The 21,220-nt window shown below is 40.2% G+C and overlaps 2 long non-coding RNA genes across 4 annotated transcripts in view; both read right to left on the bottom strand.

Moving 5' to 3' along the window:
* Positions 1–4,424, bottom strand: part of LOC308195409 — a 30,276-nt gene extending 25,852 nt beyond the window's left edge. For all 3 annotated transcript variants that reach the window (XR_013951459.1, XR_013951460.1, XR_013951461.1), the window contains exon 1: positions 4,289–4,424. This is a non-coding gene — a long non-coding RNA (uncharacterized lncRNA). The remainder of the gene's footprint in view (positions 1–4,288) is intronic.
* A 12-nt stretch (positions 4,425–4,436) lies between these two features.
* LOC308195413 lies at positions 4,437–7,459 on the bottom strand. The gene is made up of 3 exons (XR_013951465.1): positions 7,025–7,459; positions 5,476–5,603; positions 4,437–4,633 (listed from the first exon to the last, which is right to left on the bottom strand). It is a non-coding gene; the product is annotated as an uncharacterized lncRNA (long non-coding RNA).
* Between the last annotated feature and the right edge of the window lie 13,761 nt (positions 7,460–21,220).

Raw genomic sequence — 21,220 nt, 5'->3', positions numbered from 1 at the left:
TGGCACCTAGGACCTTGCTGCAATATTTGAAGAGGCCTGATGAGCTAGCCTCTCTCTTGTAATGCACCATAAAGCACAATTTTGTAGTGCTTGTCTTAGTATACCTTAACAGCCAGCCTCCTGGATATCGCTCGCTAGTTCAGGAGCATAATTCAACTGGTCTCGCGCACTGTCAGCCCAACAAAGAAAGAGCTTCATCTACATAGCAGACCTCAGGAGCACCAGCTAGAAATTGTCTGAAAAATTACATATACTGATGTCAGCTAAGTTCTTAGTATTTCTCCTTGTTTCAAACGTCTTGAGGGAGAAAATAAAATAAATATTAAAAAAAAAAAAGAATAGCTTCCAGAGATGTTATTAAGAATCAGGTGAGTTTTAGAAAAATTGGTCTCTACCAGATGTTTAAGAGACCTTGGAATTCTCAAGTCTGACCCAGAGCTGACATTCAGCGTCGAGATTATTTCCAATACACATGTATGGGCAACTATGATGGGAGGGGAACACAGCAACATAACGCTCCTCGGACAACGTGCTGTTTGAGCACAGAGCACCATTAGGAGGCACAGCAGCAGCTGCAGTATGCACAGCAATGCTTGTCTACTATTCTGTCTCCAGGCACAACCTAGAAGCAGAGAATGTAGAGACGTCAACCTGGAGGAAAGACTTGCACCTACATGAACTGTAAGCGTTACAGCGAGTATGCAATCTTACATTTGGAACAGAACACACACATCCGCCAAGCTTCAAATAGCCACTTTAAAGACATTAAATGCTAGTAAAACTACTCCTGTTCTCCTAAGTTTAGTTTCATTCCTCAAAACACAAGCCTGCTGACAGAAACAGGTATCGCTTCCCATTCCACCAGTCTGCCCAAGATGGCTGCTGACGGGCACTCTCAGGACTGGCTGCTCCACGCAGGCCCTGCTCTGACCAGTTCCCCCAGCAGCACTACCCGCTCTGCCTACCTGACACAACTAAGGCAAAGCAGCGTTCTTGACATGATCTGGCAGCTCTTATCTTATGGATTTTCTCCAGTTCCCAGGCAATTCATTCCAGACAACAGCCAACAACAGAACGGTGGGGAACAAAGCACCTTGGCCTACATGATGAGGAATGCTTGCTTCCTCACAGGGCTCCGGCAGTGGCTCTTGCACTACACAGTCTGTACCTTTTCTCTGAGCAAACCTCCTGAGATGTGGGCTGCAGAAAGCGCAAGTGTGGCCCATGTAATCACACACAGAGCTGAAAATTTCAGCCTTGGGACCTGAGCTTTTCAAAGGATGTGTCTGAATAGAAGTGCAACATACCGTTGTTCCAGATATTACACAGGACTTTCCCTTTGCTGCACTCTACATTCATTCTCTGTTCTTCCACTGCTGTATCTATTAGCTACTCAAAAGATAGCTGGTGTCAACCAGGACATCAATCCTGCAAAGAAATTTTTTTTGGGGGGTGGGGGGGGTGGGGCTGTGGGGGGATCTAACAGAGCTGAGGTGACCCAGGGCAAGGATATCTGCTTTCAGTGTCTACAATTAGGGCGAGATCAGTGATCCCACACTCCAGGCCATCAGTCACTCAGAGCCCTTTGCTCTGCAGGGTGTCAGCAGCTCTGAGGGGTGCTCCATGAAGCAGTCCCCACAATCGTAACCAGCTGCAACAAGAGGAGGATGCAGTAAATGAGAACAAGAGTCTGGAAAACTGTTAGGCTTAATTGCTTCTATCACACTGCTGTGGTTACAAGTACAAAGGAGGCAGAAAAGTGAATGCTGGACAAGGGTTTGTTGTTAAAACGTGGAGTTATGGGCTTGCTTGTGCACTGCAGAGTGCTGCCCTCAGCACTAAAAGACTTTCCAAGAAGGGTGTAAACTAATCCAAAGCACTTACCTCAGAAACTCAGCATCTGGAGCATTCTTCAGAGCACGTACCAAAAACCAACTGATGTCAGGGCAACCTCTACATTAACTAGAGTAGATAATTGGTGACACGGTACTCTAGAGAACCCTCCAAAAGGCAACTCACAGAGCCAAAGGCCTGAAAAGACTTCGGTTTGGATTTAATTCCTGGAACTCTGAAAACTTGGTAATTTTCGTTTTTTTCTCTCCCTCAGTCCCACTAAGTCTTAGATTTCCATTAAGTTATTTCCTTCTTAATCAGAGAGTAAAGTTCCCTCAATTAAGGATGTTAAGTAAATAATTTCACTGAAGGTTGTAATTGCAGTAGAATGAAACATATAGCTAACAGTGTCATAGCATAACACACTCATTAATGAGCAACCCCCCCTCCCTGAAATCACCTCTTTGCTTGAATTGCAAAATAATGATGCCCTTTAAAATATGGTCTTTGTAATGGTTTTATTTTTACTTCAACATAATCACTTTCAAATAGGAAGCCCTTTGGAAATACATGTTTCCACAGAATTGTCTGACAGCATGAAATCTGATGACCAAGAACCAATTTGAAGATGATACTAATTGAAAAGCAGATGGTATGTCACAGATAAAGCTGCCTTGTTTCTGCAGGATCGCTTACTTGCCACATGATGCAGTTCGCCTCTTTCTTATCAGTGAAGACTGACATCTGCCTGCCTCTCCCCACTCTTCCTTATCTCAAATCCGTTCAAGCAAACTCTGATATGTCAGCTTTGCTGATACCTATTGAGTTCCCAGCAGAATGTTCATTCAGGCTTTTTATTAGGAGGGATGGTTAGTTATACCTAGCAGATGTACATCACGGTACAGTACAGCTGGTAATCATCCCCAGAGAAATCTGAAAAGTGGTTTTCAAGGGTTTATAGCAAGATTTTTACACAGAGTTGAAGAGCAAAAGACATATTCTAATACTAGAAGACATAACAAACATTGTTCATTTTGCTTTGTTCACGTAATTATGGAGAAACCGGATTTGTCTCTTTAAGATGATGTAGAGCTGAATTGCTTCAGAGGAAGCAGTAGGGATTCTTTGTCTACAGGAACGGCAGCTACCTTTAAGATGACCCTTTTTCTTCCCTACAGCCTTCTACAAGATAGGGCAAGGTTCCTTCAGCAAGAATAAAGGGTGAAGAAAGTAGCTCCAGCACTTCCTCAAGCATGCTGACTACACACCTAGGCCACACAGAAAATGCAGGATGTTCCTTTTCCCTTTAATTAACCAAGGCTTACTCTTTCCCACCCAACTCCACGGTACACAGCTGATTAAAGATAGCTCCAACGTATTCTCTACTGCTCATTTTTCACTAGCACCTCCCACACACTTGTAAACCCTGCTGTTGAAATGCTCCATCTACTTTACCAACCTATGAAACATAACAAAAGAGTTACAGATTGCATGCTAGGTAAATTTTCCAAAAGTGGTAGTTCTAATAAAAATTCTTTTGATATGTTCATTTTCAAAACAACTAAAGACTGTGTTTTGGGTCCCTTCCCAGCTTCTCTACACAAATCAAACAGCTCCATTTACACCGTGTCTCCTTATTTACAAGCTACCAGTTCTCCACAACACTTTTTATCACTTCTTAGGCTTGGTCTTCCCAAGTACCACAGCTTAAGAACTTCTTCGTCACATAGAAGACTCATCAATAATTCTAGCTACCACTTACTGAACAAAACAAATCATCACTAGAAATAAAGCTTATATGAGACGATATTTCACAGAAAACTTCATTATTACTTTGACAATTAAAATCAGCAAAACAAGTGAAACAGTGCTGAACTTTAACCTCATAACTTTTCACGTTGCTCTTTTATTCCAGTCCTCCTTATTATCCAGCCTCCTGCCACATTGTTCTTTCTCATCTCTTTTCTGAAAAACTTCAATGTACTTTCTTTTTTTAAGAGATTGCCAGTCTCATGAAGCATTTTGGAAGAATCAGCATCCGAAAACTCAGACTACCTATCACAGTCATGAATTTTAGTTTCCCTCATGAGAATCATTTTATACCCAAGCTTATGGATGTAGCAAAATTCCCATTTGAACAAAAATATTTCTCCTACAGTATCCAACAGAATCAGCTTCTAATTTTTCTAAGAATCTTAGGTGATTAAAACAGAAACAGCATCAAAGAATACCATAGATTTTTACTGCATGGCCCCAGGAGGAAAAAAACAAGCATTATATTATTACTTTTTTCTAGGCACACAGTTGCATTAAAATACACCTGAATAAAGAAGCTCTCATGCTTAAGTACGTGTTTTACATCTTCTACTTGAATAAAAAGTGCATTTGAAATGATTAAATATCAACAGATTTAGTGCAATGTAATGTAGCAGAAGTAAAACAGACATCAACTTACTGTGAGGTGTTTACATCCAAATCTTCACAACGTCCTCACATATAGTAACACATTCAGAGACAAAAAGAATTCTTTAGCAGAAAAAAAGGCATTTGAGCCACAAAACTTTAGTCTGAGAGTAGAGAATTTCACTTCACTGAAAAGGAAAAGAAAAGAAAGTAATCAAACTACTGAAAGGTTAACAGAACAAACAGAAACACTGGATCCTCAGCTGAAGTAAATTACTAGAACTTCACTTATGTCAATCTATAGCAGCTGAGGATGTGTGACCTGAGACCAGCAGTCTACAGCCCCTTCTGCCAGGCAAGGATCAGCTTCTGTGTCAACATGCTGCGGGTGCATGAACTCAAGCAAAAAAAGGGGGGGATGAATTCAAGTTAGTAGAAGCAAAGGGTTAAGTAAGTCATTTCCAGGATACAGTTCTCCCTGGCTGTATCTGTCAAATAAACCTGCTATGCTCTACAGTGTGTTTCTTAGTCATGGACTCAGGTGCACAGAGCCCAACATCAAGGAAAGTGTTTCCACAGTCTCGGCTTGCTGACTGCCCAGGGAAATCAATTAGGGGGCATTTTATCTTTCTCCATCCTGACACACTTCCATTTCCTTCAGTGGGAAAACAGAACAAGTGATGGGATAGTGCACGCGCTCACAATTTGCCTGAGACACAGGCAAGATGTGGCTACAGCACACATCAGATACCAAAGCTGCAGAGATTAACTCCTCTGCAGTACAGACGCAGCCATTTTTTCACAAAACAGTAACTATCTATGTTAGTTCTCAAAAAGGTGACGTGTCATAGCTCTGCATGCCATCCCACTTCAAGCGCTAGTGACCTTTCATTTTCTATTGTATTTTTAAACTAGGTTTTCTATGTCCCTATTCAGAATGCTACATTCTTATGCTAAGATGTTAACATTTCATGTTTCTATAGTGTTTCCATCAGATGATCTCAATGCAGAATGAAGATCGATGCCTAAAATAGGGAGAATAACAATTTGTGCTTTATTTCTGTTTGTTTTGTACCCAGACTTACTATAAGACTGAGTGGAAAGCAGAACATCCTGTAATAGCTGCTTGTTCGGTGCAGTTGCATAAAAATGGTTTACAACTGAAAAATGTGAACAGTATTATAACACAACTATTAGAAGGAATCAGCTGGCATGCAATGTGCCAAGGGACAACGTTACCCTGAACAAGCTGGAGCAGGCTGGCACCCAGGCAGTGGCACCCAGGTGATAACACGTCCCTCAACAGGCCAGAACACAGCCTGGCCCATGAACGAGAAAATAACCCTTGGGACCAGGCGGATTTTGTCCTGTGGAAAAGTGTACATAAACATCAGTGCTGCATGGTGAAGCTTAGAAAATCTTATAGCTTCCCTCAAGAAGAAGCCCTTGAGCTTAGCCTCAGAGGAAAGAACAATCAAACACGTGTTATCAGGGCCAGCAATGTGGCATCTGACTTGCAGTATTGTATACTAAGGCCTGAACAACACATTGATTAGTCTTTGTTTTTCAAAGTAGGTAACAGAAAAATTACTTATCAGCTGAGCATAAATAAATGTTTGTTTGATGTTTTGAGGTTTTGCCTGGTCTCTCAGTCTCTTGATACTCCCACCATGCTGGTACCAAACTCACAAATAATAACAGCAGCAACATGTACAAAATACCGATGTCTTACAACAACCTCACTAGATTATTATCCCTGTTTTAGACTTGAGGAAACCAAGGCCTAGCAAAGTTAACTGACTTTCTTCCAAAACTAGCAAAGGTAGTAACACAGCCTTGATCTCCCAAAGCAGGCTGTGTAGTTCAGCACAGAGGACTGATGCAAGAGATCAAGGATGAGAGGCCCCCATGCTGCGGCTGAGGATCCATGCGGCCTGCCCAGCCCGCAGCTCCATCTGGCCCTGTGAGAAGTCACAGTTTGTCCTGATGATCTGAGAACCACAGGAACTGGTAATTTTCAGTAACGCAAATAAATCATTTCATCTCTTACTTTGTACCTCTCACCAAAGCATAAGAAATGTAATGACACATCACACTCTTAATATTTTGTAAATTATTTCTAATTACTGCAGTACAGTATGGTAACTCAAGAGTTTCTTAGTAACATTTCACAAACTTTCAGGCATCATTTTTTCCATACCACAAAGTAACAGGATGGCAGAATGTTCTGTAAACCTATATATGTATGTATGTATGTCTTGTTCTGCCAAGCCTTGTAGATGATGGGCGAAGTTCTGGCAGTTTGGCAGACACAGGGCTCTGGGACTAGTTACAAGAGGGCATTTGCATACAAGTCTCTCTCTATTTATGAATCCTAAGAAGAAGTGTCAGTGGATTTTACTTTTGAAAACAACCTATGAACATTTTTATATAGGCTGAGAAATTTAAACCTTTTTCTCTTAAGTTAAAAGTTTGATTTGATTTGGGTTTCTAGACATACAGAATATGTCCATATTTATATTAACCTGTGTTTCCACATGTGTTCAGATTGTTTCTGTGGACTGGAATGCAGCCTCATCTGTGTTTATTGCCTGGATTTGTGAAGTCTGAATTTGAACTAGACCCATTCTATTCTCCTCTTCTTTTTCCCTTTGGATGACACTCATTGCTTAGCGACTCAGCTGCTACTCTGAAATCTTGAAAGTGAGCTCTCCTACGTACTTTTTAACATAACCTTTCGGAGTTGAAAGTAAAAAGGAGATTCAAAAAATGAGGCAGATTTTGATACCCTTGTTCAAGATGATGACCATCCTTACTTCACTAGGTGTCACCGAGTTCAGCTGTAGAACAGATTTCTCACACAAGCAGAATAATGAGATCAGGATTTAGATATTAGCTATTTACAAGTGCATTTCAAATACAGTATATAAAGAAAACAGAAAAGAAGGAAAACATGACTGTCTAACAGACAGCTGAGGGAAGTACGTATTAGCATGTATCCCAGAACATTAACAGCAATAACATTTCATGTCTGGTTCTTCTTGAAAGCTAGTCAGTCATAAACCCACTTTAATTATACTCAGCCCCCCGTGAATGTAGACCAAAATTTCAGAAATGTTTTAGCTGCACACCTGAGGAGCATGCTAAGCTTCTGCTATTGAGAATTCATAACAAAAAAATTAAGTTCTCAGTAAAGATCAAAGTGCATCAGTGAAAACTAATTGCTTACATTGCCAATTGTTTCAATCCTGTTATATCTGAACAGCAAATTGCTGAAAAAATGTATCACGACACCTTAAATCTGTCATGTACAATGCTTTTTCTAAGACAGAATTTTTATTTAAAAAAAAAGTGAGACTGACACCTTTTAGACATGAAGACATTAAAAAGATCAGGTGTTTGTAATGAAAAGTTTTCTAATGTTTTTAGCTTTAGAACTCAAAATAACCTGGCCAATGAACTCTGTATTCATTCTACTCTGATTGCCTGAGCACCAGCTACTTTCTCAAAGGATTCTGGGAAGCTGATGGTTAGAGTTTGTTGTTTTGTTTTTTTTTTACTTTCTAGAAAATAAAGGCATTTCAGGAAAACCCAAAGTCCCACACTAACACATGAAACAGTGAAAAGCAGTGTAAATAAAAAAGCACCACAGAAAATATTTTGATGGCCACACACAATCAGTTTTACATCACAATGATCAAATTTTGTATAAGCATCTCAACTTCTCATTTTACTAATTACTCCCCTTGTAATGTATTACTCCCAAATTGTTCCCAGGCCAAATCCTGTAAGGTTTTGTAACTCCCACGACACTTGATGGGATGACAGGTGGTCAGAAGGCTGAAAATACATCCCTATGTAGGTGAGCACCTATTAAATGCAGCGCCTACTGTTTTAATCCCCAGGATCAGTTTCTGACTGCTCTATAGATGTAAAGAGGATACAGCTGTTGCAGATTTGATGGTGCAGACGTAAACAACTTGAAGCCAATAGGGAGAGACACTGGAATTTCCCTCTACGCAGAACAGGTTGCATTGATGAGCGTGCTTTCAGTTCTCCAGCTGGCAAATCTGACTCTAAGGGCAATAAGCAAATGCTGTCACCTGACAAGCCTGCGTAAGAAATAAGAAGCTCAACGCGAAGGAGACAGCTGATAAAAGTGTAAGGAGGGGATTTTGCCTCTCTGAATCCATGTCCTGGATGTGTTTGTGAAAGACCACAACTTCTCGACAGCAGATAAAGGGCAGGCAGTAGAAGAAGTGGTGTGATGTTATCAGAATGATTCAGGGGAGTTTTATGAATTGAAGTTTGAGAATGAATACAGTTGTGGTCCAGAACAGAAGGCGTAACCAGACCACAGGACTATGGGACAGGGAAAAGAGCTGGAAAGCGTGGCAGGTCTTGACTTATGACAGATTAATACAATCAGTATTTTCATGTTAAATTACTGAGGTAGCAGGGAAAAATTAAAAGACTAGATATGTTGTCATTCTCAGAATGAAATGAGATGCATCTCCCTCTACTTCTTTTTCTTTGAGACCAATGCTTTTGACTTGTACAGCGGTTTCTATATCTGTCTAGCCAGCCAGGTTGGAGGGCACCTATTGCTTACTAAGGGCCCGCTCAAACCGAGTGAATTCAAGTTCCTTATTCCCACACTTTGCAAGCTTTCCATTCCCAACCAAATGGAACATCCATAGTTGTTTCCAATTTTAATGCTAGGTAAATATTCTGTCATGGGACACTTGTGACATGCAAGACGTAACAGTCCAAGCTCAAGAGAATAACTCTTCCAAAAAACAGACCAAGTTAACATAAGTGACTGAATAAATATTAAAAAAAAAAGCTTATTTTTATGCAGTCCATTTTTTGATTCAGAAACAGGAAAAAAATCGCTGACATAAAAAACTCACTCAGCTGAGATTTCAAGTATCTTAAACACATCCAAAAACGTATTATTTTTAAAAGACATCTGCTTTAGTCATGCATTCAAATTAGAAGTGAATTTTGTGTGGGTTTATGGCAGAGTACCCTCATTGCTCATTTTTTATTTCAGATTTCTCATTTAACATGAGAATATTCAATCAGCACAAACAATCCGATACGTGAATATGGAAAAGACTGGTTCACATAACTGTAGAATTATTAATTAGGAAATACAGCAAAACATCAGAGGAAAAAATCCAACAGCAACCAACCAACCTTTGCAGTTTTTTAGTGAGTCAAGGTGAGGAAAAGGCCACCTTCCTAGAGCCCTGAATTAACATCACCATAAAGAAGCCTACTGCTTTCGGAAGGAATTGGATCAGAACCATACGTGCAAAGGCGTTAATGACAGCAGAGTCCATCTTGTTGTTGGGACTGCCGGCACAGGACCACAACGCGTTGGCTTCAGCTGCTCCCTCCCACCTCCGGCTGCGTGGTCCAGCTTTTCCGCTGCGGCTTCCCGCCTTCAGTTATTCCACAACAACTGTTTGTGGGAGCACAGGATAAATGGGATCACTGAAAATAACCTTTTTTGAGAGTTATTTTTAACCTGGATCACTTCAGGTCATGTCAGCATTGCCTCACAAACCTTTGTGTGCGTGGGGTGGCAAACAGTAGTACAGGATAACAAGTTGCCAGCAGAACAGTAGGGGAGAACAGAGGATCCTTCAATCTGGCTTTGCCCCTAAAGGCAGAGTATTGTGGAACTACATCCTTGTCTAACAATTGTAAGATGTATGACGCAGAGGGAAGACAGGTCTTTGTGTCACACTCAAGAAGAACAATGAAGTTCCAAAATGATGAAAAAAACATTAAAATACTTTTCCTTTCCTCTCTTTTTGCCTGCACCTAAATGTACGCACAGAGAAGGTATTTTGCAGTTTTAAATAACTATTCTCCTCACTTTCTCTATTCTCTCATTGTAATTCACTGAACCAAACTTCTAAATAACTCAGTTAAGGCCAAGTCAATGTGTTTCAGTGACATTCACAAGAGAAATCTCTTTTAAGACGCTGCATGGTGGCTATCTACAGCAGAAGCACTTACTTCCAGTGCTAGTAATACAGTAACTTTGAGATCTTTTCTTTAATGATGAGCAATAGTGCCTGAATTAAAGAAAGGAAATAGCCACACAGTTAATATAAAAGCCACTTTCCATTAGGAACAGAGAGAGGCATAGCTCTAAAAAATGAGGGAGTGAAGCTTTGCTTGAGACTTGTCATTGCATATCCATCCACAGAGATTGAAGAGGTGTGTATGCACTTGCATAATAAACACTGAATAAACACTGGAAAAAGGGAGATACTTTTTTTTCTTAAGAAGTTCTCTCCTTTATTTATTGATAGATGAGTGCTATCCCTCTTTCTCAGAAGCCACTCTCTTCTCCAGGCTCTTGGGAACTAGCTGCTATGACTAATTTTTTGAATAAAGAGAATTTCATAGGTCAGGGAACAGTGAGAGGAAAAACCCTCATCCTAGGAGTGGATTTTCTTTCAGCTCTTCCATGCATTTTTCAGTAATCAAAAGGCCACTGACAGCCTGTTTGAAGATCAATGGGCTGCAAAAATCAGCTGCAAGAACAAGCAGTTCAAATGGTGCTTCTGTACCTAAACAGAATGTTCATAGTAGCTATTACAATATCTATTTTTAAACACTTTTTAATGCTTTCACAACTCTCAGAGACTGATGTTGGATTGACATTTCAGCCACATTTTCTTGAATCCTGATTCATTGCCATGTTGCTAAAAACTTTCTGCCTTGTAAATACTATTATATTTCAGTTATGTCAATAAATATTGACCTCCTCTTCTGACTCCTTGGAACTCCTGGTTGGACAAAAGCCTCAAGGCATTTCAGGAGAGTAGAGTAAGATCAAGGCTTCAAATTATAAGTATGCAAAAGAAAGAACAAATACAGCCTATTCAGCCAGTTATCTTTCTCCTGCCTCTTCTCTCCTGCTGTATCTCACTTGTCATCTTTTTTCAACACCTCATTCTCGGCCTTTTCCATTTTCTGTTCTTTCCTCACTTGGTCTCACCCTCATTGCCAGCAGTTCACTGTTTCTCTTTCCAAACTCCTGGTGACATCTTGTTGCCACAGCAATATCAGACATAAAAAAAAATTACATCTGCAACCAACTGCTGTTCCAGCAAAAGTTTATAGTAACAGGCCTGATCTACAATGCTAATATTTTTGGAAAATTCTGCTCCTAAAGTTTTCAATGCTAACATTTTCTCTGCATGCTATTTGGTCTCTTATACTTAAAATACACATGCTGAAACCCTTCTGCTAACCCATCATATTTAGCCTTGTAGTTTCCAGACGTTGTAAATACATGTCTATACATGATGTGTAGATACGCATATTTATATAAGTACTTCCATTGGTTTCTTAAACACCCTCACAAAAAGCCTATGCACATGTATACCCTTACATGAACAGACTACTTTCTTCGATCTGCTGTTAAATGTATAACACCCAAAAATCTGTAGATTAATCTCTAATTTTCCCGTCTGGTCCTTAACCTTTTATCATCTGACCTATCACTAGCGCAACAGGTCATCTCACACTCTGAACTGCCGTTTCCACAATTCATATCCATGGTGGTGTGCTCAAGTAGTCTTTACACACAGTGGAAATCCATGCTTTGCATCCCACCAGTTATGGAAAACAGGGTATTCATGACACACCAGAACCCTAGGGTCACCCACAGGGATGGCAGGAAACAACAAATGGGTTAACAGGCACAAGACCAATAAAGACACTTACTCACAGAAGAGAGGACTGGCATCTCCTCAATCACCTTCTTCCCTGTTAGGTACCAGCCACACTGGTGAGGAGTTCCCAAGTCAAGAGAAAGCCTGGTTTCCAGTTTCAGTTTTTCAGTTTTTCAGTTTCCACTGATGTGTATCTGAATGAGACTGTTACTAGCATTTTGTCTTCTGTATTCTTCCTGCAGAGGAACCCAAAGGTGATTAACTTCTAAATTATCATATGAATTTCCAGTCCAAAATAAGGTGATGATGAATATCCCCATAGAATATTAGCCAGCAATCCCATTTCAATCATTACAGCTTCTACCTGCCAGTGGCACGCAGGTGCATCACAGCTCACACACTTTCTCTGACAGGCTTTACAGCATTGGGGGTTCATATTGTATTTGAGGTATGTGGCAAAACTTAGTCTAGGAGATACACTATATAAATATTCTATTTTCTTCAACAATCTGCAAAATCACCTCTTATCACTGTTTCCTAGTGAGAAAATTAGCTCTGTCTTGCATATATACCTGTGAAATTACCCCAGTTCAGATTTTGAATTTCGCATGACAGTTGAATTGCAAGATTACAAATAAAAACATTAAATTTCATTAAAATTGAACTGAGAATTTTAACTAAACTAGTGGTTTATCATTATGAAAAAAAAAACACCACACTTTAAAAATGTATCTACTAATTATTCAAAATTAAAAGAAAGCATTATCTCTATCAAGAAAGAACAGAAGAGGGAACTCAGCACGTGAGGGACAGCTGCAGCACAATATATTTTTTGTAGCTGGGGTTGTGAGGAGAGGTTGTTTGTTTGGGTTTTTTTCAGTTGAGCTTTTTTCTCCTGGAAACATGGAAAAAAACAGTTACATGTGGCTTTGCATATGCCAGATGTGACAATGAGATCAAATCCCCTTTTGGGGAAAGAACTGCTTCACATAGTGTTTGATTTTGAAAGAGCAAGGACTCACTGTCTCTAAACTTTGCCGGATACCGATAAATGCTGGCATTAGCGTGACATTTCTCTTTGAAAGTTGGAGTACAGTATTAATCCTAATAAACAGTCAAAATCTGCAACCCTTGCTAACACAGAGCAGTGCTTACTGTCACGAACTTCAGAATGACTCACATAAACATGACTATGGCTTACAGCTCCTGGGTCTTTTCTTGACACTTTAAATTTCTACCTATCAGATGGAAGTGTTGGGGGTTTTTTTCTTACATTTGGGATATCTTTCATGCACCTAATGCATTATTAAAATCTGATGAAGTACAGCATTCATAGTGGTAGCTTACACACATTTAATCAGTTAAGCTTATAGCAAATTAAGCATTAAGCTATAAGCATTTGCTAAATGACTACATACTTCTTCATTGATGTACCACAAAGTAACATCACAAATGTATATATATTACTTGTGTTCTGACAACAGCTTTCCTTATGAAAACTTTATTTTATTTATTTCTTTTTAATAATATGCACGTTTCCATTTACCACAACAGTTTATTCTTTACATTTCTGTCAGATCAGATAGTGGCACTAAACCACCATTTTCTGGCCTGCCATAAAGTAAATGACAATCTACAAATAAAATTGTCCAAATTTCTCTGCGATGATTCTCTTTCAAACACATGGAAGAAATGTTCATGTGTGATCAGTTTGTTGGTGGTCTTCTTAAAACTGTTTTCCCTAGATTTTTCATAGACATCCATTTCATAAATGCATTTATATTGGCCTTAAGTTCTGCAGATGTATCAGCCGAGTTGTTTTTGGTCTATGCTGGCCTTATCCCAGGTCTTGTGGGCCTTACTGAGGCAAAAAAAAATGTTTATAAAACTAAGAGTGGACCTCCTACTAATGTTCTTTTAAGAAATTGTAGGCATTTGACTCCTTTCAAATCAGAAACAGTAAAAAAGTACATTTTAAAATCCCTTTAGCATTGTTTTCTGGAAGACACTTAATTTGAATTTAACGAGTTAATGTTGATCAAACCGCTGCATTACAAATAAAAAAGTGAAGAGAATGTAAAGTCATCCTCCTTTGTAAAAGTTAAAACACACAGATACTCACAAAAAAATAAAAAAAGCCTTCTCAGCATGAAACACTTGCAATAAATCAACTTCTGAGGCATGCAGCAGTTCTTTGTGTGATACGGTGTGATATAAACAGAAAATCTGAACGTGAAGTACTGTTCTTGGGGAAAAAAATTGACAAAGCTATAATGTGCTCACCTCATTACAGAGAGATCAACTGCTGCTAATAAAAGCAGATAACTTGGCAAGCCAAATGCATGGAAAAAAATGTGGGACCATCACGCCTGCTACTGACAGCTGAAAAACAAAAAGTATTTGGCTTTGTGGACACTTCAGTCCCGCAGTTGTTAACTATGGATTAATCTATTTGTGCTGATCATTGATCTTCTTGCTAACAGAGCTTTGGGAGCCAACCTTAACCAAAGTTCCCAGTGGCTTACGGCTGGCCTTGGTCAAGAGCCATCACACCAACACCGGCCTAAAGGCCACGTTCTGCATTTCCCTGTCAAACAGGGCTGACCAGAAGTTTTCTTTCCAGGCCCATTTTCCAGTAGAGAAGCAAAGCGGTTTCTCCAGTTCAGGCCCAGTGATGGCCTCCCTCACAAGTGAAGCCTGGTCCCCAAATCCCAAAAGCTGTCAAGCTGTGTCTGAGTGAGGCAACCCCATGGCGGGACAGGCAGGAGGCCAGCCTCCCGCAGCAGGGCTTGAGCTTGCTTTGAAAGGAAAAGTGAAGGGGGGGCACACTCCAGGGAACCTCGAGACCCTATGGTCTGTCAAATTTCATCCATATTTTCTTGTCTATCATGTATTTTTTCTATCTTTAAATTCATGGTTACAAGAATCATAGAATCTGAGTTGTAAGGGACCCACAAGGATCACTGAGTACAACTCCATCAAGTCCAACAAGCCCCGTCTGACATATATAAAGCTTCTGATAGTTTTTATGTTCATGCTAAATAATTTTTATGTTCATGCTAATTGTCCTCTGTTTTGAAAAACAAATCTTCCCTCAGCAATTTAGGTTTTCCAAGCTGGGAAATACTGACTGCTTCACGTACACTGAGTTTAAAAATTCAGCGTGCCTGTTCTACTTGGGCATTAGAATCACCCGCGGTATCAACGGATATACGTAAACATTTCTTACCGAACTCATTTCACAGCTATGAGCAATGCATGAAACTGCAGAAATAGCTGAGGAACTTTAAGCTTTATGAATAGTGAATTATTCGGAAAACAGAACTGTAGGAAGATGTTCTGCAAAGTAAGATTAAACCTGGTAAAAAGATTCAGATTTTCTACCCTTACCTAAAAGTAGTATCTTTAACTAAAAAAAAAAAAGTCAAAATCAGATGTTTCATTTCAGAAAATCAGATTTCTTATTGATGTTTTCAAAATAAAATTACATATTCTCTACACACAATTGTATTTCTTAATTAAAAGTTGACATGGAAAAAATAATTTGGGGTCAAATGCAAATAAAATACTTCAATTTTTACTTCAGATATGAACCATTAATCTATTATTTACTCTTCTAACTATCATCAGTGTCAAAATTGTTACTATAAAAAGAAATGACATACATCACAGTAGTAAAAGTAACAACATATAAAAATAAATGTGTAATTCAGAGGTAGAAAATACTGATAAAACTTGAGGTAATAAAATAAGAACTTCAAATCCCATGCCACATTCACATTTTAAGAATTAACTGGTCCTCCTGCCAAGCTGGAAGACACAAGAAAATATTTCCTCCCTTTTGATATCATGATCTGAATAAGATTCTAAGAGCCAACATAGACAACAGTGTCAAAAGGGAAATAAATCTCAATAAAACCAGAAGGAATTAAAACAAAAATCTGAGAACAAAGTGTACAAGTTTAAGGCCTTTAAATACTTTTTACAGGGTATGAGTCTCAGAGACATCAAGGTAAACATTGTCATAACCCATAGTACTCTTAAGATGTTTCCCAAATGTTCTGAACTGAGCGGTCCGATTCTAGTCCTGAAAAAATATGCCATCTATATGTGAAGGAAGTACCTTCAATTTCTATTGCAAAGGGTTACAACACCACCTGTTTTTAAGAATTCTCCTAATTTCTACGCTGATTTTTATTTCCAAACATGTTATATCTCATTCAAACTAGTAATAGCTGACAGGAAAAAAGAAGTTTCTACTTTTTGTGAGAGTGAAAATATGTATTCACGATTCAGTATGCCTTTTTTAAAATAAAGGAAGCATTGTTTTTTCTATCTTTTGGTCTCTCATTTTTTGCAGGAGAAAGTATTTCCTCTCTTTTGATTGCATGGTCTGAATGAGTTTTTAAGATCCACTTACCAAGAGAGAATACAGTGTTAAAAGAAGGAAATAAATATCCATGAAAACAGAGGGGACTAACAGAAATCTCTAGTGGCTCACAACTACCACTCACTTGAATATATTTTAAAGAAATTAATTCTTCACTCTGACACTATACTGAATACTCTTTAGACAATAAATCACCTCTCTTGGTTGACTGAAACCGGCAGAGGTAGAAGCCAGCATATTGTTTGCCTTCTCCTTTCAAAGTTCAGTTCTTTGAAAGGAAAGCAGGGGAGCCCATCCTTACACCAACACGTACATCAAACTGGCTTGTTCCTCACCTGCGCTTCACAACAAAGAGCAGCCTCACAAAAGGCAAAACCAACATCCTGCTAGCACAGTGCAAGAAAGACTGATCATAGAGCATAAGATGTGGAAAGCCTGAAGAGGATCTTAAAAATATGTAGCCTTTGTATCAAACATTCCCCTGGAAAACAACGTTTTGCTGCCAAAGGCAGACACATTATTTCACCAACAGAATCAGCCTATGTCTGCACATAGACTGAGACTGTCACACTTCAAGAAAACCATCACTTCACACATACCTTGTTAGGTGGCATCTTTGTATTTGTCCTCTTACATGTGGCTGCCCTGCAGTTACCTGCCCAAACAGAGCATGTGATAAACCTCACTAAGGACGGGTCTGAACCATTCTAGTTTAAAACTATCCTCTGTTGCAAAGGATATGCATGTGGTAAAGTCTTGCTTTTGGCTGATTCAAGCAGAGTGAAGCAGCCTGACCAAGCACCCTTTCACACGTACACAGAACCAGATAAATCCAGACATCCTCAAGCATCATTCCCAGACACCACAAACTGTCCACAGGTTCTTTCCTCTGCAGGATGGGTGGAGGCTGGCACTTGCCATTACCTTTGGAGGAGGAAAGATGTAAGCGATTTACTGGCAGCTCTGCACCTTCCCACCCTTTCCATATCACAGACGTAGTTACTGCAGTGGTTGTGTTTTTCTCAGTGCATAGCTTGGAGTTATGGTAAATTAGTGTTGTGGTTGGTATTTCCCATGGTACAAAAATGTATTCAAATAACTACTGAAGGGGAAAAAGAAAAAACTGAAGGGCTAGAAAGTAATGAGGGAGAAATAAAGCTCCATCTTTTGCTGGAGACGAGGAGTAACTCAACTCTAAAAAATGCAGAGACCATCATAAAGCTGATTACTTAATTCTTACTGAAAGTTTGCTAAAATGTTTTAAACAATAGGTTCTAATGTGTTTTAACAACTGTGCTTTTCAGAAATGGCTAAGTGGCTGTCTTCAACCAGTTTTAAAGATAATGAAATACTCAGTAATGTTTGATTTTTTTTTTCTCTCAATGAATAAACTATAGCTAGATTAGACTTTCATTACCTTATTGTATTGAAAATCCCAACGAAATGTAGAAGAGTTACAAATGATTTTTTATGACTCTGACCAGGCAATCCCTGCCTGTCAGAATGGCCAGGCACTGTTCAGTTTTGGCAACATGTACTTTTCCAGAATGGCAACAAATGTATGTTACAGAGGCTCTTTGCATGCTATGCATCTTTACAAATATTTCTCATTTCTTTATTTTTAATTTGTATATCACATCAATCAAGAGTAAAGGTAGCAATTGAAATTCTAACCTGGGGCTTATTGTTTGTTCCATTCTGCTCCAAAAATAAAGGATTGAAGTGGATAAACTGAATTCACTGTACCTTCATTTTTCACAATCAATAAATCTCTTTTCCATTTATGAATCGTTACAAATAATGTGTGCATGAAGGAAAGACAAAGAATTCATTTTTTAAGAATGGCTACAGAGAGGTGTGTGTGTGATGCCCTGGATTACCCTCAAAATGTGCAGATGACCATTACCAAAGGAAGTGGAAGGAACAGCATGTTCACCAATTGCAGAGCCAGAAATAACAGAAGCCACAGGTTCAACAACAGCCATATGACTACAGGCAGGCTCTGCCTGGGCACTTCCCATTCAGGATTAACATAACGTTTATACGAAGCAGAAAAATCCACCTCACTTACCGAAAGCTATGTATTTCTCTAAGAAATGTGTGTCCCCGAGATGGGAATCAATACCGCTGGCTTCTTGATTGAACAGACAGACGAGTCCGCAGACTGGAAGTGCCAGGTGCCGAAACACGATTTGAAATGCTTGGAAGTATGTCTTGGGTCTCATCCCAAAGATCAGCATCCCCCAGCTCCGACTGCAAAAGAAAGATCTTCTGACTGTCAGTTTGCTCCTGTTCACAATATCATTGCTGTCTAAAGTGAAACAGAAGAGTGAACATGCAGCAGATGGAAGTGGGGCCCTATGCTTGTCTTTATTAAGGAGTCCTCAATGTTTGCACCCAAGAAAAGTTTGCAAAATGCTAATAAAAATACATCTCTCAGCTAACAAAGGTCTTCATAATGTCCCAAGCTAAGCATCCAAGAATGAATCCAGGGTTATTAACTACATCTAAAATAAGCTTCCCAGTTTCATATGTTTTAAAAATTCATACATGAAATTCATTTAATCTATTTCCTATTATGTTTATTATTTGGTCCCCAAGCTTTATTTTTATGTTTGTATTGGTGAGATGTGAGACAATGACTGAAATGAATACAGTACTAAAATCCACCATAACAGACTGACTTTGAATTTTGCCTTAAAAAGATGATCCCTGCAAAAGACAGAGCGTGCTGCAGGGGCTGTGCAGAGGGCAGCTCGGTACTGATTACAGGTGAAAGGTGACTGCTCCTCTGCCCCGTTGTGAAGAGTGCTGATAGGAGAGGAAACACCTATCACCTGGTCCCTCCTCGCAGGATGCTTCAATTACAGTATAACCTTAATTGCTAATCTACAACATACAAACTGCTGGTAGAGGAGGGTCTGCTCCCTACCACGAACTGTTGGCTAACCGTCACGCGTGAACGCTTTCAAGGAGAGACTCGGGTGTATATAGACTGTCTCCCTCAGTGCTCAAAATGCTAGGCTAGTGCACTGGAGGGTGCTTCTGCGCTGCTTCGGGCAATGGTTAAAGGTACCCGCAGGAAAGCCTCCCTGGAAAGGAGGAGCTATCCCCGCTGCAGCGCACCTGTGGGCCTCAGCCAGCCACCAGGTTCTGGCACATGTCCGCGTGGTTTGAGACCTTCTGCCTCCAAAAGGAGGAGGATGTGCAGTTCCTAGACCAGAGTCACTGCTTCTGTTTAGAGTCATTATGTTTCTGTTTAGATTTACTAACAGTCTATTATTGTTATTATTACACTATGTTTCTCTTTAGATTTACTAACAGGCTATTAATTCAGAAAAAAAAATAATAATGGAAGTAATATGAAGGAATGTAACTAGAGTGATGGCATGAATTAACAAATCAAGCCCAAGGATGTCAGAAAAAAGGGCCATGTGCTGCGACTTTCGCCGTGTCCCTCTAGGGCCTTCAAATCGTTTGTCTCTGCTGGCACCAGACAGCCCAGAGCTGGGCACACAGCAGTGCTCTGCCACCGTGGCACCAATTTGCCTGTGTCACACCAACACCCGTGCCCAGCGACCTTCCCGAGGCTGCACAGATTGAAACCCCGTAACACAAGCACCACTCGGTACCTCTTAAGCACAAAATTGAAAGTGACACCCGACAGCCAATATGTAAAACATTTTGCAGGGTGAACTAAGTAGACTTTGGGAAGAAAGTTTATAGAAAAGCATCGTAGGTCTTAAAGGAACACAGGGACAAAAGAGAAATGCAAAACCTCAGAAGATGAAGGGAACCAGCAAAAAGAAAAATGTCAAGAGGAGGGGAAGGAGGATTGCAATGAGGGTGGGTGAATGTATTTTCCCAGTGAGTGAACTGCAAGGCCAAGTAGTATGTAGGGCTGAAAGTTTAATTAGTACCTTCTTCTGTCCTGTTTGATCTTTGCACAAAGCCTTTCTTTACACAAAGGACAGAGGGGTTTCTGTGGTGCCGTACGGGAAGGACAGCCAGTGTCTCTCAGTGCAGGCATTTCCCGTATTTCCCGGAATAAACGGGATGCCTCTCCGTTTCTCCTGCTTTCCCCTCAGCCTCCAGAGGACTACATTCCAGGGAAATCTCACCGGATCATGAAACTGTGGTGAAACATTAGCCTGTGTGAGCACAGTCCCCCCGCACTCTTGCCCCAGATAAGACGTGGCAGTCCAAGAGAAGTTAATGCCTGCTGACCCCCCAGGGCCGGGCTCAAGCTCCAGTTTTCTGCCGACTTCATGAAGTCCAGATAGGGAGGATTCAAGCCCCCTTCCCTCCCTGAGCTGAGAGGAGGAAGGGGGCCGAGGGACAGAAGGCATTGGAAAGAGAGCGGGGTGGTCATCGATTTGCCACCACTGGTTTCAAGGCAATGGGGAAGACTTGCTGTCAGTGTTAACCATACAACAAGCATCGTCTATAAGACACTGGCTTCCCAGAACATTTTCTTAAAAAAAAAAAAAAAAAAAAAACCAACAAACTCCCCCCCTCTCTTAGCTACCACACCTCTGAGAAACCTGCAAAATGTGAACCGAGGCCAGCATCAGAATGGGTGAACCATTGCAGAGCTGCGCCAAGTGCAGCTGGGCCTGTAGCGAGCACCTCAGGGAGAGGTGGACTCTCATGCCTGAGGACAGTGTTTTAGCAGCCTTTGGCAGCTCTTTAATTCACCACCGAAGACCAGAGGTGATCAACGCCCTCGGGTGAGCCTCTTGTTGAGGACAGAGCCGGCTAGAAGCCAGCAGTTCCTTGACAAGCTCCCAGGAGCCGGAGAAACGCCAGCAGAAGTTCCTGACACCTGCACCAAGTGCCTTGAATGGTTTTGCAATTGATACTCCCATAGGGGAAGAGCAGGTCCTAAGTG

Source organism: Anser brachyrhynchus, assembly GCF_964034855.1.
Source record: "Anser brachyrhynchus genome assembly, chromosome: 5".
In the NCBI taxonomy this organism is placed as follows: Eukaryota; Metazoa; Chordata; class Aves; order Anseriformes; family Anatidae; genus Anser; species Anser brachyrhynchus.
The sequence above is the reverse complement of the archived record's forward strand: the minus strand, read 5'-3'. Positions and strand labels throughout refer to the sequence as shown.